Source organism: Catharus ustulatus, chromosome 2 (assembly GCF_009819885.2).
Source record: "Catharus ustulatus isolate bCatUst1 chromosome 2, bCatUst1.pri.v2, whole genome shotgun sequence".
Lineage (NCBI taxonomy): Eukaryota > Metazoa > Chordata > Aves > Passeriformes > Turdidae > Catharus > Catharus ustulatus.
Genome location: NC_046222.1, coordinates 36,427,017 through 36,453,108, shown reverse-complemented (window position 1 = coordinate 36,453,108; position 26,092 = coordinate 36,427,017). Strand labels below are relative to the sequence as shown.

At 38.6% G+C, this 26,092-nt stretch overlaps 1 protein-coding gene across 24 annotated transcripts in view; it reads right to left on the bottom strand.

The window, feature by feature from the left end:
- DLG2 (discs large MAGUK scaffold protein 2) overlaps positions 1–26,092 on the bottom strand; it is a 1,022,753-nt gene that overhangs the window by 122,561 nt on the left and 874,100 nt on the right. Inside the window, exon 1 of one of the 24 annotated variants that reach the window (XM_033052906.2) lies at positions 1,257–1,613. The exons of the other annotated variants lie outside the window; for them this stretch is intronic. The gene's annotated coding sequence lies outside the window, so the exon portion shown is untranslated. Of the gene's footprint in view, positions 1–1,256; positions 1,614–26,092 lie in introns of those variants that run through there. 24 annotated transcript variants of the gene reach the window in all.

Sequence of the window (26,092 nt, the reverse complement as noted above, 5' to 3'; positions counted from 1 at the left end):
CACCTATAGCTCACTGAACAAATTATTTCTAAGTGAGAAGCCACAATACAAGTCTAAATCACTACAGCGTAAACAATTTGGAGTGATACCAGGTGAGAGGTCTCTGGAAGAGAGTGTCTCTCTCCATGTATTAATAATACAGCAATAAGACAACAGGTGCTGTTCTGCCAAGCTCTCTTGATATTTGGCTATTTGGATATTTGGAAACTTGCTTCTCCAACCCACAGAAAATGAAAAAACAACCCCAAACCATGTACAATGAGATAAAAGCAATGACTATAATACTGCTACTAATAAAACAAAAAGTAAAATTGCTACTTGTGACCACTTGCCGCTCCTGAGGAGACATGGTATGGCAATTTTAATATTTCAGTTTCATAAATTCTGCTTTTCAATTCCTTTCTGATTAAAACAACAAAAAAATTGCAGGCTTACTGATCTCTAAAGGTTACGGGCAAGATAATGTCGACATATTAACAGAGCTTGCTTGAAGAGATAGAGAAGTCAAAAAGAAGCAAGTGATAATTAGAGCAAAGAATCTAAAGCTATTGAAATTCAAAAAGCCATGCAGTTGCTATAGGAAATATACCTCTCTCTTCGTAGCTGTGCTTTAGCATGTTTCCACAGTTTGTTTCAAAGTCTCCCTTTGCCTTTCATCTTACACATATTTCAGCACTGTTGTTATGCAAGATGGGGAATCATTCATTTTAATGTGATACTAAGCATATTACCACAAAACCAGAAAAAAAGATACCGATTAACTGATTATTTAATTAAAAAGCTTTACAATTCAAATTCTTTGCAGCCCCTCACTGCACACAAAAGATTTAATGCTGCATCTGAAAAGCCACATGTACAAAAAGCAAAGAATTTGTAAATGCTTCTGATATTTGCTTATTCTTTCCTTTTGTTACAAAAGCCACAGCTATCACTCACTGTAAGTGCTAATAAAAGCAATTTAATGACAGGTAAATTTGCTGGTTTGTAGCTTCTTTGAACCCCCCAGAACACTCACTAAAGGAAAGTAACTTTAGCAAGGAAAGAGATCCTCACAGCATGATGGTGAATAATTCATCATTGCATTTTTCTTTTCATCTCATTTTGTGCCAGTAACGTACACAACTGAAAATATTTGCAAAATCTAAAAACAACCACAGACAAGGACTTCCAGCAGCAAAATACACATTAAACTAGCAGGCAGGTTTCCCCAGCTTATATAATAACAGCTTTAGCTCGACATAACCCCCATCACTCACCGAGGACTGAATTCACTTGAACAAAAGCGGAGCCCAGTCACCAAATGCAGCTTTGCAGGACTCTCAATGCAAGATGCTCCTGTCTGCTGTTCGGTTCACACTTGCCTTTATAACTAAGCCAACCAACAACATTCAGTTGCTGAACCTGATGAATTATAAAACGGTAGCTCCCAGACTCTCATATTTTACATCACAGGGGGTGGTCATCCAGCATACACACTGCCTGTGTACATATATTCTGCTATAACTCATCCTGATAAACACATCAGTGCTGGCAGCAGTGACAGTAATTGGTGCTCAGGATGTACAAGCACAAACCAATAGAGCACACTCCCACCTTCTGCTCTGTGCTACATCTCTACCTGTCAATCACTGCACCTTGTTAAGGTGGAATGAGCAACTGCACTTGGGGGAGAGACAAAACTCAGAGAAGAGACCATCTACCAATACAAATTCTGCACTTAAACATTTCTTAATGCAGTAGTAAATGTAGCTTCAGTATCCTCTAGGTAACAGTTCTCACATTTTTTTTCCCAAATCTTCATAAAATCTTCCCTTCTTAAAGACACAGCTCTCGTTTAGCGACTAACACTGGGTTCGTTACTTCTACTATCATGAATGGAAATTATTCAGGCAAATTCCAGGGACATTAGCACGGATAACCTAAAAACATTACTCCAGGCTGAATGACTGTTAAAAGCAATTCACTTCTCAGGTGAAATTCTGTGCCCATTTAAAAATCCTCCTAAAAACACTGAAAGGTTTTAAGAACATCCTCTAAATTATAAGGATGCATTTGTAATGCTCTTCGCTTCTCTAATGCTTTCTTTTTCCCATATGCTTGCAGAGCTTTTTTAAGTCAATGTATAGATAGAAAATAACAGAACCAAACACCTAAAGCTTAGACCCCTTAATCCAATAAATTAAACTAAACACTTTCAAATGGGATTAATTACAGCAATAGCATTCACAATTGTTGCACATGCCACAAATAAACACTCAGAATTAGTCCCTAACAAGGAAACTGGTTATGGTAATGGTAAAAAACAGCTAGGGATCAGCCACTGGAAAGGAGTTTGTATTGCAATTTTTTTAAGAGGGAGCAGAAGTTGCTCTTTCAGAGCTGAACTCCAGGAATTTTGCATGTGTTTTACACACACTCAAGGCTATTTGTTTGAGCATAGAGTGGGAATGAACACTTTATTCAAGAGGATTTTCTATTTCTACATCACTGGTGATGATTCTCAGAGGGTTCCACTTGGAACCTGAACACTTGATCCAGCTCCCTTTATCTCCCATGCCTGTAAAACTCCCCAGTTTTTGGTGGCATGAAGAAATGTTTTTGGGAAGGTGAGCACAGTTGTGCGAGCAGTTGTGCATTGCCAGGATGCTTTTCCATGAACAACTGGGCTGAGGAATGCAAATGAAGCCTGTGCCGGCAGCCCCAGGCAGAAACCCAACCCTTCTCACCATCTGGACTGACTGATGTGCGTCACAATGTGGGAACAGGGTGTTGCATTTCATGCATACCAAAAGCTAGTCCTATATATATACATATACCTCCCTTTCCTCCTGTTCTCAGTTGCTTGTTCCACCCCATTCCTCATTTGTCTCTTTGTGTTCAGAACCTCTACTATCCGAGAAAAAAAAATCACTCCAGGCCAGAGGCATGAGCAGTGTTTCTGCATGTGCTGCTGGCTCTTACTACAGCAGCGTGTGTGAAGGCAAAGCTCTCTAGAGTTGGGTGGCAGAACGTAGGGGAGACATCAGGATTTAATCAGAGTTACGGTTTTGATGTCTCTGTCTTTCTCAGAGGAAAGGACAGCTGAGATCCAGTAATTGGATTATCCAGTGATGCTGACCGAGAATAATCCAATATGGGCAGAAAATATTCCAAATGATAAACCCTGTCTCATTAAGAAACAGCAAAAAAACCCCAAAAAAACCCAAACCCCTCCAAAATCCCCTCTGCTACTGGATTTGGCTTTTAGAGCCAAATTCTATTCTCAGGGGTTTACATATTTCACGTGCATATCATGGAAGTTCCCTAAAATGGCCTGATTATAACAGTTTGTTGTCTTGTGCACTAATTAGGGTTTTCTGACCTATTTTTTATAAGAGACAGATTCAAACCATATGTGCAAGAATGCCCTATTTTCCTTTTTGTTTTCCTTTAACCACTCAGACTCCCAAGGATCCGTGTAAACATGACACTGCCTTATAACAATTTGCTGCCGCATGAGTAAGACACAAGCAATGCATGGTTGAATGTCCTTGACCAACATACATCCACACTAAAATTCAGCTCCCATTTACTGAAGAAAATGTTTGTAAAAATGACCAATATCTCACTAATGTAAGCCACAGCAATATTTCATAGCTGTGTGTAGGTGGCATGCATAAACCACAGTCTGCGGCATTACATAAGAGCCACAATTCCAAAAAAATTGCTATCCTGTTTCACACTTGCAATTTTTAATTAGTTTTCCTGGTTTCCATGTTACCTTTCCATGGGTAATACAGCTGATACTGCCATAACAGTCAACAATGTGGTGCTCTGTAAAAGCGCCACCTTTGAGGTGATTTGATACGCTCAACACATGACACATGTCCTTGGGGCTCTGTTCTAACATTCTGGTGAGGAATGTGAGATTTCACATTCAAACATACTCACTCAACTGACAGGTGTGTGAAAATCCCATATGGCTGCCAGATTTCTGTATACCTACATATATATATATGTAGAGTATGTATTTTTAAGGCATTTGTAACAAACACATTTGGTATGGACTCCGATGTTCTTCACTTCAAACCGCAAAATAGAAATGACCTAAAAATGAAAAAAAAACCCAAAAAAACCAAACAAGACAAAAAAAGTGTTCTCATTTGCTACCAAAACATTACTTCTTTCTTCCATAATCACATGGACTATATTGACTACACATCATGGATATCTCATTTGCTGTCTAAAGTGAGCACACAGATCACTGGGGAAAAATCAGGGAATTCAGCTGGAATAACAAGAGCAGAAGAAGTAAAGGTAGCTTCAAATTAAAAGGAATTACAGGCAGATACTATCAAGATCACAAATTAGCTAGTACTGGTCACTTACACCTCAATGAAGCACAACTAGATCTCCAGAATCTCCAAAACGTGGACCTGGAGTTTCAGGTGAGAAAATGTGTACCAACAGAGATAATTTCCAGGCCACACCACATGGTATGGATGTCCAGTGCTCTGGGTAGCAATCCTTGCCATATGACCCAAAATGCCATCTTGCAAACTAAAGAGGCGTTTATTCAGTGTCCTGCATCTAGCGATCTTCAATTTCTTTACTGATTTTTTGTCAGACTTACACTGGATACCTTTTTACCCTGGATTTGCACTCTTTCATCTGACAGCCTTTTGATGGCATTGTCAGAGAGTATCTCTTAAGCAAAGAGCCCAGCAGGATTTGAAAAAGGCCTGGGCATTTATCAAATAATATCCAGAAGAGCAGTAATAACAAGAAGCCTAAGCTTTCCAATGATCAGGGAGTGTAAAAACACTTTGTTTCTTACAGGTGTTTTTTCATTCATGGCAGACTCAACCCACTGCTCTGCCTCAGTCTGCATCACTTCAAAATAGCCCAGCTAATCCTGGCTCCCCTATACGACAAAGAGCATCAAGGGCTGGAAGTCACTTCCCTCCCTCCTTCCAGCAAAGGCACTAATTTAGCTCTCACTCCCTAATCCAGCTAAGCATTACCCTGAAATCTGTGAGTTTAGTTAATTCTGAGATCTACCTTTCTTCAAATCAAAATCAGCTGAGCATAATCATAATTGTAAAGGTGTTTTATTACACTTTATAAAGGCAATCCCTAGTTACAGGGAATTTCCCTGCCTATACACTCCGAAGGGCAGTGGGTGAGATAGAATCATCATTCCTTTTGAGTACAGAGATCTATCAAACTTTGGATTCCAGCTGAGACCACAGAGGATTTACAAGTTTTTGAAACTACTACATTGTCTGTGGTCTGAATCCAATGAGAATTTATCCTTTATAAATATATGGCAAAATAGTACACATTGAGTCAGACAGATTCCATTGCTGTAACTTACATACATCCCACATGGCAAAATAAACGACAGTAATAATGTAAATTAATTTAGTTGCCACAGCAAGGCAAGAGAAATTAATTTTCTTTAAATGTTGCACACATGAAATTTCATGTAAGAACAGTTTTTAAATAGTCTCAGTTTCTAACATTAATCCTCCTAAGTACAAGTGAATAAAAGTGCATACTTAGATTAATTAAGAAATTAGCTGGCACAGGGCTTTGAAGATGTAAAGGACTGTACAAGTGCTATTGCTATAATAATATTTTTCTGTATTACAATACTTTCTTTCCTCAAGTGACATCTCTTTTGCTACAAGTGCAGAGTGAAAGCTCAAGTCCTCTTTCTGAATAAGGACCGTGTTTGAAAAAATGCAGAAAAAAGAGAACTAAAAAGGATATTTAGTAAGGTCTGAATACACAGATGCCCAAGAGAGCAATTTAAGTTGATCAAGGGCAATGACAAGAACTTGCTTGGCTAGTTAGGAAGGCTGATCTCTCCTAATGGTGGCTTCATAGTCTCAAGAATATGAATGATCCTATCATTAATAAAGAAGAGCAGCTAAAAGGAAGGAAGGCCATATGGCACTCTCCCTAGAGCCTCTGGAGAGCCTGTCTGGATTTGATTTGATTTGAAAAGCCTTTTATAGCACCCTGTGAATCTGGAATAATGTGGCAATCCATTAATAAGTCAGCAGATATCACAGGAATAGTCTGATATTTCATAAAAATATTTATTTTCTGTATGGCTTAGGTTAGTTCACCTGGTTAAAGGAAATGAGGAATTTGGAGCATATGGTTCAGAATCCAGAACCAGTTTGTGGATTTTTTTGTTTTCTCAATTTCCATTTTCCATTGAACCTTGTGTTTGCTTTTGCTATTCTCTTTTAAATGAGTTAAATTTTTCTGAAGCTTGATATTCAAATCCAAAACAAATGGTAAGGGGCTTAATAGCTCTCTGAGCTGGAAAAATAGCCAAAGATACACTTTGTACTAGCTAAAATCTTAAATGTAGTAGCAAACCAGACAAGCACCTTTTACACATCTTTAAGACAAACAGAAGGTTTCACAGTCAAGTCCTTGTAAGCCTAACGCAGGAAGCAAATGAGTTAACAGCTTTGAATGGCAAAGAATGGTGGAGCCATGAAGATCCTCCTTGGATTCGCAGTTTAACTTTGCGTGCACTCTGTGGTGGGAGGAGTAGGTGGCTGATTTGGGAAGAAGTACAGCACAGGAATGATACACTTGACTCCTCTGAGGATGGTGATGAAAATCTGTCAGCTTGGCATAGTCCTTCACGTTACCTACAGCAAGTACTGACACATGGAGAAAGCAACAGCTCTACAGACATCACAGTAAAAGTCACAGATGGAAAAGGCCTTTATGATCATTGAGTCGAGCAATTAACCCAACACTGCCGAGTCTACCAAGTCTACCATACCCCTAAACACCACATTCCTCTGTTTTTTGAACCCTTCCAGGGACTGTAATTCCACCACTTCTTTTGGTAGCCTGTTCCAATGCCTGATCACATTTAGCAAAAAAATTTTTCCTAATATTTAATCTAACTTCCCCTGATGCAACTTGAGGCCATGTCCTCTTGTCCTACCACTTGTTACATGGAAGAAGAGACTGACTCCCACCTGGCTGCACCCTCTCTCCTGGCAGCTCCAGAGAGCACAGCACTAGAGGCAGACTGTGTGCAGTGGAGAAAGCAGAGCTGCTTTGTTAGAGAGACCTGTGGCAGGACTGCAAGGGGCTGTCCACGGAAAGGGAAACAAACACACAAAAAAGTCTTCATGAGGAAACACTGAAATTCAGGTCTGCATTTGTGGTAGATTGCAAAAAATAAGCAGCATCACCTGAGGATGCCTTCTGCACTGATTGTGGCAAAGAGCTAGCACAGGAATCAGCACGCACACACTCTCAGATTAAGTTTTCTCCTCCTACAGTTTTCTTTCAGGAAAAAAAATCTGAAGCCTGGATGACTAAGTACAATGCAGATGGCAGAGCAGTGTAGCGATACAAGCTCCAAATGAACTAGCTTAGGTGACACCACAAGTGAATTTAACCGACTCATACTGAACTCCACAGTTATGCTGTTCTTGGAACCTGAACATGCACAGCAGTTTGGGATTCAGACAAGCCAAAGAAGGACAGTAGGTGATACTCAAGCTAGATCTGTGCCAGCATTCTAGCAAATTTATGTCTGCAGTTTTTTTGCCATTACTTGTGAATGTGCCAAGAAAGCACCTCCCAGCAAGAAATAATACATGGAATTACAGCAGCATCAGAGCAAAGTATTGCTCTGAAAAGAAAGGAAGAAATGACTATTTTAAGGATATAGAAGACCCTCTTTCGCTCAACAGGAATCATCCGTAGCCTTGCACAGTTCACAAGACTGCTGAAACTGCAGATTTACTGTCTTGGCTCTAATGCCAGGAAAATTTATTCAGCGCTCACCAGAAAATCTTTTGGCTAGCGAGGGTGATGGTTCCCTGGCAAACTTGCTTTGAGGGGATTGTCACGCTCAGTGTATTCCCACACTGGCACTCTGAAGGTGTGAATGGCAGTGTCTCTTCATCTACAGGTCAGCAGTAACCATGAGCAGCAGTCTGCCGTCCTGGATGCATTTGATTTGATTTGAAAAGTCTTTTATTGCACCCTGTGAATCTGGAATAATATGGCAATCCATTAATAAGTCAGCAGATATCACAGGAATAGTCTGATATTTCATAAAAATATTTATTTTCTGTATGGCTTAGGTTAGTTCACCTGGTTAAAGGAAATGAGGAATTTGGAGCATATGGTTCAGAATCCAGAACCAGTTTGTGGATTTTTTTGTTTTCTCAATTTCCATTTTCCATTGAACCTTGTGTTTGCTTTTGCTATTCTCTTTTAAATGAGTTAAATTTTTCTGAAGCTTGATATTCAAATCCAAAACAAATGGTAAGGGGCTTAATAGCTCTCTGAGCTGGAAAAATAGCTAAAGATACACTTTGTACTAGCTAAAATCTTAAATGTAGTAGCAAACCAGACAAGCACCTTTTACACATCTTTAAGACAAACAGAAGGTCTCACAGTCAAGTCCTTGTAAGCCTAACGCAGGAAGCAAATGAGTTAACAGCTTTGAGTGGCAAAGAATGGTGGAGCCATGAAGATCCTCCTTGGATTCACAGTTTAACTTTGCGTGCATTCTGTGGTGGGAGGAGTAGGTGGCTGATTTGGGAAAATATATTTTTTACTTAATTTTACTTTCCTACTTTTAAATTAATTCCTTATTTATTATTTCCTTTTTACTTAGTTTTGTTATTTTTAAAATATATATTTTACCATTTATAAAAGGATGAATTCTCATTGGATTTGGACCACAGACAATGGAGTAGTTTGTGAAACTTTTAAATCCTCTGTGGTCTCAGCTGGAATGATAAAGTTTGATACATTTACACCTGGTAACTAACTTCCACAGTCTGAGCAGAGCTGGGCACTTAAGGACAAGCACCCTTTGGGGAGGATTCTGTCTGAAGGGACCCAAGAACCAGGACACTGATTAGATGCTCTATTCTTGAACTACTTCTAGCTCAAGGATTAATTAGGAGTGGGAAAGTGCTCTAAGACCTTTAACTGAAGAGCTGAAGAATTAATATAAGTTGAAATATAAATTCTTATTCTCACTACAGTGTCAGAATCTCTGACTGAAACCCTACAGAAATAACTCACGCTATGTAGATGCAACAAGAACATTTGGTTAAGATTTTGTAAATTACAAAATGGGATTTATCTGGGAATTTATCTGGGAATGCTGAACAACTGAATAGAGAGGTGGTATGTGTTAAAATTGAGAAAGTGCAGTTTTCAGCATGTGAATTTATAGGTGTCTACTCCTGTGCTCTACCCAACTTTCTGCTAGATAACACCAGAACTGTAAACATAGCATATGGAAAATAAAGGCCAAAGATAAAAGTTAAGAGCAGCAGTGGGGAGTTGCTTGCCTTACCTCGCTTGTGCTTACAACTAAACTGCTATTTTAGCAGAGTGCCTTGGAAAAGGAAAGAAGGAGCAAATGGCAGTAACTTGGAACTTGAGACAATTGTAAGAATTTTGTGTGTCCTGGGATGGATGCTGCTTCTGTGACTCACTTTTTCAGCTCAGCACTGCATCATGCAGGTACTGTGAACATACACTAAAAATACTGATGTATATAAGCATTTATCCTGTAGGTCACCTAAGTACCTTCAAAGTAAGCAGTTTTGCAAGAGTTGGAGAGTCCAGCCACTGTTTTTTTTCCAATCTTTTTTCCCCTGCTTTTGCCCACAACGAAAAAAAAATTACTATATTGGCCCTCTTAATGTTAATATCGCACAGCTGACAAAAAGTCTGAGGGATACACAAAAAAACAATAAAAAGTACTGTTGCTGAACAGGGATACAAATTAAACAAACTTTTTCAGCTCCACTTCTCAGAGAATACATCGTTAAAGTGTTATTTAGGGGTAGAATAAACATACTTTAATGAGAACAATAAAAACAAAATGATCCTGAGGTGATGATGTTGAAAGCAGATAATCCACAATGCTTTGTGCCAGTACTGAACAAGGACTTCAATAACAAGGTATAAAAATGCATTAAGATGATGAAAATGGGCTACTTTTGAAGAAAACAGTATGACCCTTACAAAGAACACCTTGTGGAAAGTACACCACAAAAGGACAGGGCAGTTAGGATGATGACTCTCTGTGTGGACTGTAGCCAGCTTCATATCTTCACAGATGGAATGTGTCTCAGCAGTGTGTGACCCCATGGATACCCTGGGGTATTCTGTTAGAAAGTAACAAAAACTATGGCCTTGAAAGTATCATCAAAGTTCTGGGCATGAAAACATTAGTTAGCCTGCACAGAAATTTATGAGGGGGGAAGAAAATCCTTTTGCTTTGTACCAGTAGATTTAATAACTTTCCAGTAATCATCCCATTGGACTAGTCTTTTCCACTGAAATAACAGGGAATTTTAGGAGGAGGAAAAATGTAAATCCTATGTGTTTATTTCAACTAGACTACCTATATCCTAATAAAAAGAAGGTAAAGCCGCTCTGAGTATGACCAACCAATAAAGCAGAGCAAGTACAGTAATTTCACGACTATAAGGCGCACCGGATTATAAGGTGCACGTACAGGGGTTGGCAAATTTCCGAACTATGTCCATATATAAGGCACACCAGACTACTAGGCGCACCTTTTTTTTTTTTTCTTTTTTTTTTCCAGCGAGGATCTGCGTGCAACAAAGTAACGAATTAGTAATGGAATCGCGCGATCGCAGGGTTTACTGGCTTGGCTTGGGGCCAGGTGGCCCTGCTTGGTGCTGCCGCTGGGGTTGGGCGGGCTGGGCTTGACGCTGCCCCGCCACCACCGGGTGGGCTGGGCTCGAGGCTGCTGCGGGCTTGCACTTCCGAGTTTGCAAATTTCCGAACTTTGTCCATGTATAAGGCGCACTGGAGTATAAGGCGCACTTCCAGGTTCAGACCAAAGTTTTAGTCAAAAGGGTGCGCCTTATAGTCATGAAATTACTGCAATTTGCAGTGAATATGTGGTTTCTTCTCCATTATTTTAAAGGCTTTTTATGTTTTTCTTTGCTGTTTTCACAAATTAATGATCACATTGGAATGAGTAGATGCCCTTTGCCTGTATGTGATTTATGAACATTATGTTGGCAGTATTTACAGCATGACTTTTGCATAACCCTATACTATTTCTTCATTTCCTGGGTGGTGAGGTGTAAATATTAGCACTACATTTCTTGCACAAATATTCCTATGAAATATATTAATTACAAAAATATTAATAACAATAAATTAATCCAGACATTTGATGGAAATTAAATGCAAATTATTACAAGCCTAGATGAATTGTTCAATTATATATGCATGTTTCTTAAACAACAGCTGAAGTATGTGTTTGGCTTTTCTCAGAAACCTAAGAGATAAATCTGAAAGTCACATCATAATCAACATTTACATCCTGTAACATAATTTCTATGCTCATATTATATAGGATGAAGAATGGCGTTTAATATCCTGCTCAGTTTGCAGTTAATTTTCAAATGTCTGGTTTTAAACTACAAACTTCTTGACTTAAGAAGACTTGAAGAAAGTTAGGGAAAAATCAATTGAGTATATGAAATCAATCTATGTTAAAATTTAACATGTTAATATTCATGGGGTTACTTCAGGGTCTTTCTTTGAATGAAACTACCAGAAACACAGGCCTTTTTTTTTTTTTTCTCTTTTTCTGGAAGAACTAAATCCACTTGGGATTCTAATATGCATTAATTTAACACAGTGCTCCCTTCATATGATTGATTTTCTTTACCTTCCCTTTTACACCCGGTGAATAAATTTAAAGCTTCCTGTGGGCATGAAACACCAACTGGCATTAGATTGGGTGTTGTAGCCAGAAAATATTTTTAACCTTTCCAACCAAATACAAATCCTCCTGTTTCTTCTCATGTAATAGTTGTGATAAAAAAGACATAGCCTGTATTCAGTGCATTAAAATTTAAGAGTATATGCTATAAAGAGAAATGACAGAGGGTCAAGCAATTTCAAAACTCCGATTAGTCCTTAATATTGTACTCAGGAAGCAAAATGTCATTATATGGTATATAATAACCAAGGACAGAAATTGACAGCTGAGAAAATACAGTTTTGAAAAGCTATTCCTTTTCTGAAGTAATCTGAATGGGAGTGTCCATATTAATTGAAACTATTGACTTATTTTATCTTTGTGATAAATGTTATGACTTCTAAAATTTAAATAATGCTTCAAATTATTTTCTACATCTGAGGACTCTACGTGCACTTAAAAGGTAACCTACTACGTGAAGGCATGTCCTGTACTCAGCATTATTAGGATTAGAAAAATTTTACAGTCCACTTGGTAAATCCAGATGGAACCTGATGAAAGACTCATGGATCTAATCCTGCCAAGAGGTACTTCACCTCTGCAAATTCATGCCAGCTCGCATGAGGGGAGAAAAATGACAATTATTATGCTTATAGTTGTTCCAACAGCCTGGGAGGGAGTTCATCATGTTACCTAATATCAAAAGACAAAACTCTTCCAACAGTTTTGCCTAAAGATTTTAGGTGTCAACCAGGAGAACAGAGCTACCAGGAACCAGAAACTCACCTGGATTATCCTGGCACTTTGGCAAAATCATAATATCCTAACAAAATATACCTTCCAAAATGCTTTCCTCTACTCTTAGCATGAAGGGCAAACAAGTAGAGCATGTACCCATTTATTTGTTATTTTTCCCCCTCTGCCACATGGAAACACTGCCTGTTGATAATATCCAGATGCAGCATTGTCAGTGAACAGTTTATCCTATTATATGACAAATATCCTATCTAAAATCACTAAATATTTTCATAATGGAGTACATGTGACAAATACAGTCCTACAGTTGATCTTTCATCCTTTATTTTTTGCTCATTTTGTCTTGATTTCTCTGGTTTAACATACAAGTGCTACTGCAAGAGAGAAAAAAAACCCCAACAAACCAAAATAGATTATCCCAGATTTGGGACTTTAGAATGGGATGAGGAAAATTCAGCATGGTTTCTTAGCTATTTTAGTCCAGGTATCTATACAAATCCTAACTATCTTGGCAAACAAAAATCAACCTCAATTGCATATGCATTAGAAAGGAAGAGAATCAACAGGCAATCTCTCAATATATCTCATGCAAGCTTTCTATCTCCCTCTCTCACTTTTTGATCTCCATTGCCATCATCATTAGAAATGAACTCCTCCTACAGGAAACATGGGGTTATCTGGTTACTCTGCTGCTTCTAATCTTCTCTAGCCCAGCAAAGAGATTTTGTGCTTCAGGAAAGGCACCATAAACAGTTCTACTGATAAAGTGTTCTGGAAGTGGAGAAAGTAATTCCCAGGAGCTAAATGGAATGATGTATGCCTGCATGAGCATCCATAGGAGTTATTCATGGCAGGCCTGTTCTATGTAGAAGCACAGGAACAATTAGAAAATGCAGCTCACTTCTTAACAACTGTTCTCAAAAGCACATTGGCACTGGGAAGAAAGGTGGATTTTAGGTCAAAAAGTGCCATTTGTTCCCCTAGCTTCATTCATCTTGCCTTGTCTCCCCATAGTTCATCAAACTGATTGATAGCATAAACCGCAAAAAGATGTGCATTAAGTAAAACAAATAGAAGCCTATGAAAATTGGTACATTGTGCAGCATTCAATCAATAATAAATAGGCAAATTAGGAGTAACCCTCAAGTTCATGGCAAGCTGCCAGTGCAGGAGTTGGAAAGACTGGATTGTACCAACAAGTAACTCAGCACACAGCAGCACTGATCTGCCTGGAGATCTCAAAGTGAGCATTTGTCCTGGTGCTCTGACATTCAGACTGCTGGGGAAAAAGTAACTTAAAAAAAATAAGATCTTTCTAGCCCATGTTCACATTTTGGACTTCTTGAAGCTCTAATGAAACAGTGGTTTCCTTTGGGCCCCAATCATCTTTGCTTTCAGAAGCAGCAGACACTGCAAGGGATGGCATAACCCCATGGACACAGGACCCTGGGCTGGCTAGAGCTGTGGACAGGACTGGGAATATTCCTGGGCTCAGAAAATTGAGGTTTTATTAGAAACCTGACATTTTTAACTAGAGAGACTTCAAAGGCCACATTTATAATTAGTAACTCAAATGTGTCCAAGATGATTCCCATGACCTGAGGCAGCTTGGAGTGCTTCATGTCTGGCCACCTAACTGTCCCATAGTTTAACCTGGCTCCTGGGGCAGGTCTTCCACCTGAGCTGGCTTCCAAATCATGTAGAGCTGGGCCAAAATGGGCCAGGGAAGCTGCTAACAATTTAACAGCAAGGGCAAAAATATTCCTGCTTGGGAATACTGCCAAACATTGTTCATTAGCATATATGACATGTAAGTGGTTATTTTAAATCAGAGAGAAATTATGCAGGGATTATACACAATTTTCTTCTGGCAGATCATGGCTCCATGGGATGAGAGGCTCCACACTTCCAGCCACCACTGCTTCTAACTCAGGGACTCTCTAAGGGGCAACAGACCCCACATCAGTACTCCTGTTCTCTCTGTTCTGTCCTCAGAAATTCTTACAGCCTGGACACGAGTTGCAAGTTCCCATCTTCTTCCTGTGATCCTTTCACCTCTCAGACCTTAAAGCTTTTTCTAGGTTTTAGCACCTTCTCTCCCCCAGACCCTGTGGGATCTCGCTCCATCTCACCCCAGGGACACCATCTGGCCTTCAGTTCTTTTTAAGGAATTGAAGATAACAGTGAACAACTAAGCAAACCCCCAAATATTGTCTGCCACATCCAGCACTAATTTTAGGCCTCTTAAAAATGTCAGAATTGAAACAGAACAAACTGATTCGCTATGATCTTGTTTTCAGAAAGCTCTAATTTTCAATCTGAATCAAGGTGACATTTGTTTCTTCAAAATTGTCCTCTCTGTGTACCAAAATAGGACAGTCATCAACCTCTTAGTCCTCTTGAAAACCTAAAACACATTTTAGCCCTTCCACAAGCATATTCCCTTTAAGGACAGCAATTGCAACACATACTTTACACCCATGGATTAAGAAATCACACGTCAGGCAGATAGCTAAGGGCTAAACTAAACCCTGGGACACTCTCCCAAACCAGGGCCCACAGACAGATATTTAGCTTCTCCCAGTTAGTCAGTGCTGATTGAATTCTAATTTTGTTTACACACTGATATAGTTTCCTGGGCTGCATGTCCCTAACCATCTCCACCATGAAGTCCTCAGCTTGTCCCACGATTTGGTATTATTGATCAGCATCCCAGACAGCTAGGTAAATGTTGAGAGAGTGCTTAAAATATAATTATTATTGCATTCCCTGGAACCTCTGGTGAAAATTCAGTTACCTTACACTTTCAAATGAAAAATACAATTATTTGTTAGCTATGCATTTACTCATGCAAGCCTCTGGGAAGAATTTACCACTCAGATAACGCAAGACAGAGAAACAGGAGTCTCTTGTGAAAGTTTTATGGGTTCAGCTGAGGAAATAATTTTGCCTCTGCCCATACATATGATTTGTTGGTTTTTGGAGATTTTCTTCCCCACATAGCCATTGAAGCAAAAACTACAGCAGAATTTGCCTCTAGAGGAAGAGAACAGAAAAATGCAAGGCACCTTCACAATATGATAAAATGCCACCAAAAATGGTACTTTTGATGCCATGATGCAAACAAATTTCACCAGGGACTCTGTTAAACACTGGGACGACAGCCACAGAATCGGAGCCCATTGTTTGCACCTACAGTTCTCCTGCATGTGGCTGAAAAGTTGGCCAAGCCCTCCTTCCCATAACACATGGATCCTCCAACTGGCTGCTCTGCCACTGCACACCCCAACATTCTCCAGCAGCAATAAACACTGCTCCAGAAAGGGCAAGACAGGCTCAAAGGAACATTTCCTGGGAAGCGTTTAAAAGGTAGCACTTGTGGATGTGTTTTAACCCAGTGCTGGGTTAAAGGTTGGATTTAATGATCTTAGAGGTCTTTTGCAAAATCCTTAATGATTCAGTGATTCAATGAAAAGTTCTTCCTGGTTCCATGGGGAAAAAAGCTTTGGGCAATGGTGCAGATCCATCATTAGGTGAAGATAAGAAAATTCTAAATAGTGTTGCAGAACATAGGGAACTATTAACAAAATATTTCTATCCAGCTTTTGGAAAGAAATAGGATGATTCACTTTTCTTACATGGAAGAGATTAAATACCTGTCTGTAATTAGTAGAGTGCTTACTAAAAACAAGGTAGAAACTAAACATTTTTAATAGAAGAATAGAAGATTTGATATAAAGAGACATGATAAATCCATGTCTAAGAGCTCTTGAAGTGACTGATGAAGATACATCTGTTTTATAAATTTTCCTCCTTTGTGCACCTTGAACTGCAGAGAAACTCCATCAGGTTGAAAGTATTGTGATCCAGATGGACAGAAAATATGTCTGGGTAAACACCAAGTAGTCTAATATCAGTGCAATAAAAATAATTTTTTAAAAAGGAAAGAGATGGGAGTGTAATAGCATTGGCATGATTTTATTGAAAATATGCTCTCTCAAAACCAGCCCCAATCCTGACTGTAAGAAGAAGACCAATTAAAAAGACTCTTTCAGTTTAAAAGTGTTTTCTGAAGTTTCCAAATGAACAGGCTATGTACCTTACCATATTAAGTAACAAGGAAATGGTTTGTGTTTCAAAATGTTATTTAAGAGCATAAAATGATTTGTGAATGAAAATATTTTCAGTGGGGTTTCACATGGATAAGTCCAAACCCACACATTTTCCAGGACTTTCATTGATGCCTTTGGAAACTAAGCCTTTTAATAACTAAATGTAGGATAGAATAAAGACTGTTAGAATAGGTAACATAAATTAGAGGACACAAGCCTTGTTGTATGATGTGGTTAGTTTACCAAGTTAGTCTTACTTGAATGAAATTTGTCTGAAGATAACCAACAAATATGATATATATATAAATATAAGGAAACAAAACCAAAAGCCACTGCTGTTGATGCTTGAAAAGAGTGAATTTGCCGTAAAAATGGCTGGACAATTCATGTGGGTTTGGTGTGCTTAGACTGAGCAGAAAAAGGAGAAAAATGCAGATTAAAAATGTGTTTTGGGGTACTGAGAAAACTGGTCTGAGAACATTGAAAGAAATACTGTTGTCCAAAAATGATGGTGAAACACGGGGCAAAAGCCGAAAGAGCCCCTGAGAAAGAGAGCTGAGGAATGGAAGAAACTGCTACAAAGACTTTTAGCTTGGCAAAGAGAAAATGGGGAAGTTGCAATACAGGGTCACTTTCATGGGACAAAATATTAGGTACTTAATGACCTTCATTTAGGACGGCATGAAAAGAAGAGATTAGGAATTGAGAGACAGAAAAATCCACATGGGAAATAATGCACACACTTTAATAGCCATTAAAATGAATAACCATTGGAATAAATTAGCACATGAATTGCTGAATCTTAAAGGTCCCTTTTAGCCCAAACCATAGTAGGATTCTGTGATCACATTTTTATGATTTGAAAAGCTTTGTGACCTATTCCTCCTCTAGACTTTTACATATGTGGAAATATAATTGGTGCAGCCCTATTCTGATGTTATAGAAGTTCATAAAATATTGGTTTTATTTAAATGTTTGTGGATTTTTTTTTTCATATTTAAACACTATTAGTACCTCAAAAGCAGCACTTTGGTTAAAAAAAGACTCCCTTAAAATATGCTTAAAAATCCCTTACATTTAATGAAACTAATCTAAATTGTAAGGAATTTTATGGAAAAAAGCACAAAATATGAATGCACATGAGAACCTCTGAAATAAATGGAAATATAATAAAGCACACCTGTGCTTCCAGCATAATGGTGCTCTGGGTGAGCTCTTCATCTTTGCCAGGCACAAGCTTCTGCCCTGCTTCCTGAGGTATTCCTAGTCCTCTTTTCACCTCTGTACCTTAGTAAGTATAGCTTAATCCTTAATCCTCCAAAGCGTGCTGGGGTCATGAAATTAAATGCATCTGAGATCTGTAGATGCTTTCACAAACTAATTAATGAAACTTTAAGGAAGAGAAGAGCAGAGCAGACAGCAGAAATCTGTTTGTTCCTTGCTACAGTAGGGTTTGCAATAAAAGAAGCAGTCAGACGGAACAAAGATGTTCCCCTGTAACCAAGCAATGCACATCTCTTCTGTCATCTACCATTGGCAATAATTCACATCAGAGCTCCACAGGGCTGCAGGATTAAAGCAGGCTGGCAGAGTTGTCCCTCTCCTCAGACAGTGAGTTGGGTACTCAGCACAGCAGGAGATCTGTCTTAGCATTTGTAGCTTGCTTGGAATAACCCCATTGCAGGCATTTGTGCAGAAGGACAGGCTGAGACACTTGGGTTTGATCAGCCTTAAGAGCAAAACTCAAAAGGCGGGGGGGTCTTGTTGCTGTGTGCAGCTACCTAATGGGAAGGTCTAGAGAAGGTTCAGAGTGATCATTCCTAAAGGTGCACAGAGAAAGGATGAGAAGCAAAACCCAAAAGTTCCAGCAAGAGCAAATCCTTACAAAACCCAGGAGCAAAAAAGTCACCACAAGCAAGATGAAATACATGTTACCCAGAGAGGCTGCATATCCCCTCCCTTGGAGATACGAAGAACTTGACTAAGGAAGGCTAACTAAGTAGCTACCCTTTGAGCAGAGGGTTGGAATAGGTGATCTTCAGAGGTCACTTCCAACCTGAATCACTCTGTGTTTCCATGTAATTCATGGATAGTTTTCTGAGCATTCCTTATTGGCCTAACTCTGCTTCTGTTAACATCAGGTTGTTGAATACTTTTGGAAAACTCTATTCCCCAGCCATCAGTATTACAGGACTTTCAAAGAGCCAGCTTCATCACACAATTTTTCCTTCTTTGTGCTTCAATAAAGTATTTATGTGTACTTTTCCTTCTGTTCATGTCAAGATTTTCACCTAGAGAGAATTATTTCCACAGTATTTAATTATGATACCAAGAGGTTGACATTGAACCTTTGAAAAGAGGGCCTGTCTCTCACTGACATAATTTCAGAGACCTGCTCCCCTGTACTACAACAAACATAAATTCATCATGTTTTAAAAAGATTGTTAGGTTTTAATTTTGCTCTTTGACCACAACTTCATTCAGATTCTGATCACCTAGGAAGATGTAACAGCTCAGAAAACCCCAAATCACATTTTTTGCTAATAAGGAAGGACATTCCTTCTCCTGTTTTCTTTCCTTTGTTAATCTGACAAGCCACTAACACCTCAAGATTTGGTACAAGTGAAATGGCTCAAATTATTTTCTGCTCCTCTTCTCCATGATTTTGAGGATTAAAAAAATGACAATCCTTGTATTGTTTGAGCGAACTTGAAGACATCGTTTCCTTTTATGGAAAAAAAAAAAGAAAGAAGGAAATAAAATGGAGGAAATTCATGGAATCATAGAATGGTTTGGGTTGCAAGGGACCTTAAATTTAATCTAGATCCAACTCTACTGCCATGAGCACAGGACCAGATTGCTCAGGACCCCATCCAATCTGACCTTGAACACTTCTAGGGACAGGACGACTCCACCTTCTCTGGGGAGCTTGTGCCAGTGCCTCACCACCCTCACAGTAAGGAATTTCTTCCTAATATCCAATCTGAACCTGCCCTCATTCTGTTCTGAGACATTATCCCTTTTCGGATCACTACATATCCTTACATAGATACAAGTATACAGCCAAATGCTTTTGCTTTTTTGTTTTGTTGGTTTGTTTTTTTTGGTTTTTTTTGGTGGGTTTTTTTTGTGGGAAGAATTTTTACTAAACTCAGTAAACACAAAATATGCAAGCTCTAAAAAACAACTATATATCTCATGTAAAAATTAGCTTATAGTTATAGTTACATGTAGAAATAGCTCCAGGTTTTCACTCTTTATAAGTCTGCTAATCCTGAAGAAATGAAATTTTTTCCTCACTGTACACTTCCATATTTTGAAAATCAAGCTACAAGCTGCTAAGTGTGTACAGTCAGTTCTAAAAGTTGCACAAATGGTAGCGACCTTCACTTCTCATTTACTGATCACAGTAACCACTACTAATTTCTGGGGAATCATAGGATGCCAAGCTTTGCTTGCTGAAATCTTTAAATAATCACTAGTCAAATTTCTCTTCCAAAAAAGCTCATTATGCCTCTGAAGTTTAGTAGTCTGGAAACATTATTACCAGCCCAGAGATGTAAGAGCTCAAATTACTCACGTTTATTTCTGATTTACATAAGTATGAATATTAGCAGTTCCTGGACCTGCAAATGTTCACAATTACCAAACATTCATTGCAAATATGAAAGTTACAATGGCTGGAAATACAGCAATATAACTCAGACCATGTACACAAGAGCTAAATCCCATTTTGGTAGGTCAGCCAATGGCTAAGGGATGAATTCCCAACAGAACTGAAGTAGTCACACACCTCACCAGATTTGCTTTTAAACATTGTTTCTCGTCTTACTTTAAATAATATGAGTATGTAGTAATACGCAAGTACAGATAACTTTAAAAATCCAAGTGAAACGCTTCCCTGCCCACACTGTTTTCCTTCCAAAGGTAAGGTGAGAAGAACCATTGCTGGCATATGTTTGCTAGTGTAATTAATGCAGAAAAGTGGTGACAAAAAAATCACCACTTTAAAGCTCTATAAAATCAATAGCTCTATTTCAGAAGCGTTCTGCTTTGCCTGGTTATTGGATACATCTTGTTATACAATCCAGGTCTCTGGTAAAGGAGACAAGCTCTGTGTTCAAGGTCAGGCTGGATGGAGCTCTGAGCACTGTGGTCTAGGGGAACATGGCAGACCTATAAAGTCCCTTCTAATCCCAGCCATTCTATGATCTCATTATTGTTTGTACCTTTTATACAACTGAACAATCATATGCAGCCTTAACCAGCACATGAAAGAATGAGTAATGTTTTCTAAATAGGATTCTGAGAGAACTCCTCCTACAACTATTGTCCGATATACAGTAATTTCACGATTATAAACCTCACCGGATTATAAACCACACATCCGGGTGTCGGCAACTGTCTTGGGTTACAATACAGAGTGTGATAAAAGGTATCTATTCTATCACCATCTGTTGAGGGTGGGGGCAGTGATCCTTATCTCTGCGGGAAATATTCTGCTAATGGGCCATCCATTGAAACCAGGCAGGGCATTGTTCTTTATCTTTTCACACCCCATCCTTCCTCCAGCGAGTCATTTTCTGCTAATGGCCATTGAGTCCCACTGTGTGACTGATAAAATTACTGCATCCCATTGGAAGTTGCTCCAGTCAGGGGGAAGAGCCCAACATTTCTTATCAAGATAAAAACAGAGGTTTTGGGACACTAAGGGAGCCCCTTTCTCCACTGGACTCCAGAGGAAAACCGGATTTCTCCACATCACCACTGGACCTCCGGAGGGAAACTGCACCTTGTACAGGAGCACTTCTCCAACTGAATCACATCTGTCACTGCAGGAGGATGCAGCCACCATTTAATGGGACTGCTACCAACACCCTGCCTGACAGGGTGTCAGGTTGTACTCTGACTTTGTCAGGGTTTGGAGTTTGTTTCTTTGTAGTACTGTATTTCTATTTTAATTTCCCTAGTAAAGAACTGTTATTCCTAATTTCTGTATCTTTGCCTGAGAGCCCCTTGATTTCAAAATTATAAAAATTTGGAGGGAGGGGGTTTACATTCTCCATTTCAAAGAGAAGTTCCTGCCTTTCTCAGCAGACACCTGTTCTCCAAACTAAAACAGCAACTTTTCATTCTTTGTCCATATATAAGCTGCATCTGATTATAAGCTGCACTTGCGGGTTCGGACCAAGTTTTAGTCAAAATGGTGTGGCTTATAATGGTGAAATTACTGTACACTTGAGTTTTGGACGGAGTGATTGATGGAATAATCTGAACAGCACCACTCCTGCTAAAGCTTAGGGAAAAATGTTTTCAGGATTGCTGCTGCCACAATAGCATTTTTGATAGAATAGATCAGGCAGAGGAAAGACACACATCAATTCACAATACAGGCAGGGCAACTTCTCATCTGCCTAAACATACCATGCAGACAACACTTTAAATTATGAACATTTTCTCTTTCTTTTTTTGTTTTTACTTCTCTTGAAAGCCAGTTCACCACCACAAAATAACAAAATGAGCTTTTGATGGGAACGGCAGCGAGGAGACTGCAGCTGCTTGATAGCGTAAGAACAGAAGAGAAATTATGAATCCAGCTTTGTAACACAGTCTAACAGCTCTATGGCCCAGCCACAATCTGAGACAAGTCTGGCATAACACATTAGGAGAAAATTTTTTTAAAAATCACAAATTCTCTCTACTTTTAAAGTTTGAAAAATAGTCAGAGTCTAAAGATGCAAGAAACCAGTCAGGTTTCTAAAAGCATTTAGGTAAATGTCTAACCTGAAATTAATAGTTGTTACTCAATACACCTATTTGATAGATTCTTGAACATTGCTTTAATTACCTGAGAAGAAATCTTTGTAATCTGGTCTTGAGAAGCCTTACGTATTTTTACTCAAAGCTAAAGACATACTTAATGCTAAAACCTGCAGTCATTTCTAGAATTGGAGAGAATTTCCCTATGGATTTTATGGTCCCATGGATGTTTTTGAAAATTTTAGCCAAAATCTACCAGCTACAAATAGTTGAAATTATTTTTCCAGGCTCAGGTAGGATTATTAATGCTTAGGAGAGTAAATTCGATTCCACAAAACTAAATCTTCTGCTCAAGCTTCCATATCACATTTCAATTACTGCAATTTCTTTTTCTCTTGTCATTGGCAAATGAAATCTTGTTTTACTGAAGTCTATCCAAAATTAATTTTCCAAGATCTTTGTTTTGATCAGCTTTTCCATGAGACAAACAAAACTGAAGTGGTATTATTAGGCTACAGTCCATCTCACTGATAATTATTATTTCCCTTGCACTCTGTCTTCTGCCTTTCTACAAACATCTCTAATCACATCTTGTACCTAAAATGTAACTGGTTTGTGCAGAGATGACATGTAGGTTCTGTACTTCTAAAAAGCAATGTAGCAGAAAAAGAATGTGGAATATAGGGTCACTGGCACAATATAAAGACATGACAACAAACAGCAGCCCCTAGTCTTTGGAAAGAGTGAGTAGGTCTTGAAAAACTAATTTTATATAGACTCAAGTGTGGGAATATATATATGAATAATGTGATGGATTTTATCCTGTCTTCTCATGTCCAGCTGAATGGACATTATTAAATATTGTGCAAATATTTAAAGATTGTTTCACTCTAAGCAAAACATCACATTGGAGAGCAACGTGTTCAAACACTCTCAAAGTAGCCCAGCACTAAACATCTGATGGGTTTGTAACAGACTGTGTCATTATCATCCAAAAGCTGCGAAAGGGAACATTTTGTTGATTTTGTTTGTGATAGACTTGTTGATGGATTGTGAGAGCCGAGTGAAAGAGATGATTTTTGTTTGCTAGTACAGTTTGTACCTCCATGTAGAGTAGCAATGGCTATCTGACTTGATCAAAGCCCAGTCAGACTGAACCACGACCCTGAGGCCCTGCAAGTGCCTGGTGGCCTCTAGAAAATGTTACTTTCTGCAGTATCCTTTCATAACTAGTTTTGAAGATTAAGGATGAATCCCACCAGTCCACCTTGCATGCCAGAAAGATCATGTCTGTTAAGTATCTTAAATGCAGAGAAAGCCAGATTCTTATTGCAAAACACATTAAAGTATTAAGAACATCCACATTCTCCCAAACAAACATGTTTGATCCTAACCCAGAGTGAGTCAGGCAGTACCAGATGGGTGGCTGGAGATGTCTGAGCCTCTGATACACAGAGAAGAGACTGATACGATACTTGGATTTTCTTTTTTTTTTTTTTTTTTAATGCTGAAGCACAATCTAAAGTGTATATGGGAATTGTGTTTCCATAGGAACCACACAGCTGAAACGAGTAGAAGTGAAGTGCTGGGGGGAGAGAAGCATTTAATGAAAGGGGTGGAAACACTGAATACTACTGCAGATGAAAAGCCGTTGGGTCTGCAAGACATTAGCCCGGTGTTAATAAGGTGCTTAAATTCAAAATACAAAGCAGAAAAGGCACATAATCCAGCGGCTAATTGGAAGGGAAGGAGGCAATTTTGTCAGAACCAAACAAAACAGAAGTATAGTCAGCTTTCAGCATGTTCTGCTAACACAGTACCAACAAAAAAGTAGAAAAACATCAATATTCTGCACCTGGCTCCAATACAAGATGACATGTAGGCTTTACAACACAAGCCAAAAGAAAAAAAAAGAGTAATACTGTTAGTTTTATTTTTCTTGTAAGAACAATAAATATCAATTCAGAAACCACTTATAAATAAGGTAGTTTCTAGAATTCAGTCACCTTGTCCACACAATGAGCAGTATGGAAGGACCATACAGAGCCGGAGCATGTCAAACCAGGGTTATATTCCCGTGGTCTCTATCCCTTTATGATCTGAAAGATGAAGTGTTGCTCTCTACCTCAGCTGCAGTAACAAAGAAAAAAGCCACCTCTAAACCTTGTTATCATCAATAACCTCGTTACTACAATGAATAGCTCCAGGCTGCTAAAGCAGAGACCTGCTGTGCTATGAATTACACACCTAGAGAAGAGCTGCTCCCTCCTTAGAGATAAACATACGAAAAAGACACAGGCTGTGGAGGGAGCATAACAGGCAGAAATGAGTATCAACTGTCTTGGTATCTCTTGTGTAGAGAGCTGATTAATGGGCAGAGAAGTGTGGGTACTCGGTGCCTTTCAGGGGATAAGGAGGCACCAGGCCAGGATTAAAGGGGAAGGCAAACAATCCTGGGGTAAAGATCAAGCACAAAGACCAGACAGGGGAGAAGGGAAGAGGTGAAAGAACCTCAAGACCTGCAGGGGACTGAGATGTCCACTTGGTGCTCAGGGATACTGGTGACATGGAGTTCCTAGCTCATTCCTCTGTGAGATTAACGAGTGTGCAGAAATAATCCTTTATTCTTTGCTTGCAGCAAAGAAAACATCCAGACAGAATACTGGTTGATATATTTGCAATAATGTAAGGGTGAGTTACATGGTTTTGATTTATTCCTTTTATCATAAAGGAAATGCTAGAACAATGACTATAAATGCAATGCAAAATATAAATCCTATGTTTTTTTTTCCTTTGGTGGCAATAGACATACCAATAAAACTGTCAAGATTAAATCAGATTTTATATTCATTTTAAATATGAGTCCTTTTTAAAAACTGAAATCTACAAGCTAAATCTGATATTTTTAATTTATTTCTCAGGCAAAAGATTTAGCTCACAATCTGCTAAATAAATACTAAATAAAACCTTAAGTTATACTCTATTTTTACTATAATTTTACATTCCCTGTAGAATATATGTGGTTGAATCCCAAAGCTTGAATCTGTCAATAATATCTAATATGTTGATATATTTGAAAAGCTATAAAAATGCTTTTGTATTTAAATCTATGTGTAAAGTGAAGAATCTGAATAATTTCTTTAACTGTATTATTAAACTATGTTAGCTACAAGTAGAAAGATTCTCTACAGTTTAAGAAGTCCATAAAGGTGATTCAGTTTTCATTTTATACAGGACAGTATGGGAGGAGCGAGTAACAGGATTACACAGCCCTTAAACAGTTATGTGAACTGCTCAAATTTTCAAGGCAACTATCCATTTGAAGTCACGCAGCTTTGGCAATTTACAAACACTAACCATCTGCTCTTCAGTTTCCAGAAATCAACTACATTAAAAAGACACCAAAAGCCCACAGGAAATGATACAAAGCAAAATTAGGGAGCCCCAGCGAGGAACATCAGCAAGGAAAAAAGGTCACAGCATGGAACAAGCGTAGTTTCTGCATTTCAAAGAATCCTCTCAGTTTCCTATAGTGAAATAAGAAGTTTTTTCTCAATAATTTCTGTGCTTTGTAAGGTCTGGTACTGGATCTTAGCAGCAAAACTTTGTCAATTTATTGGCATCTCACATGGGGATATTTTCTCACCTTATTAATTTTTCTTTTTAAGTACATCTTTCAAACTATCATCACCACTTCCTTTCTTAAACCTGAAGT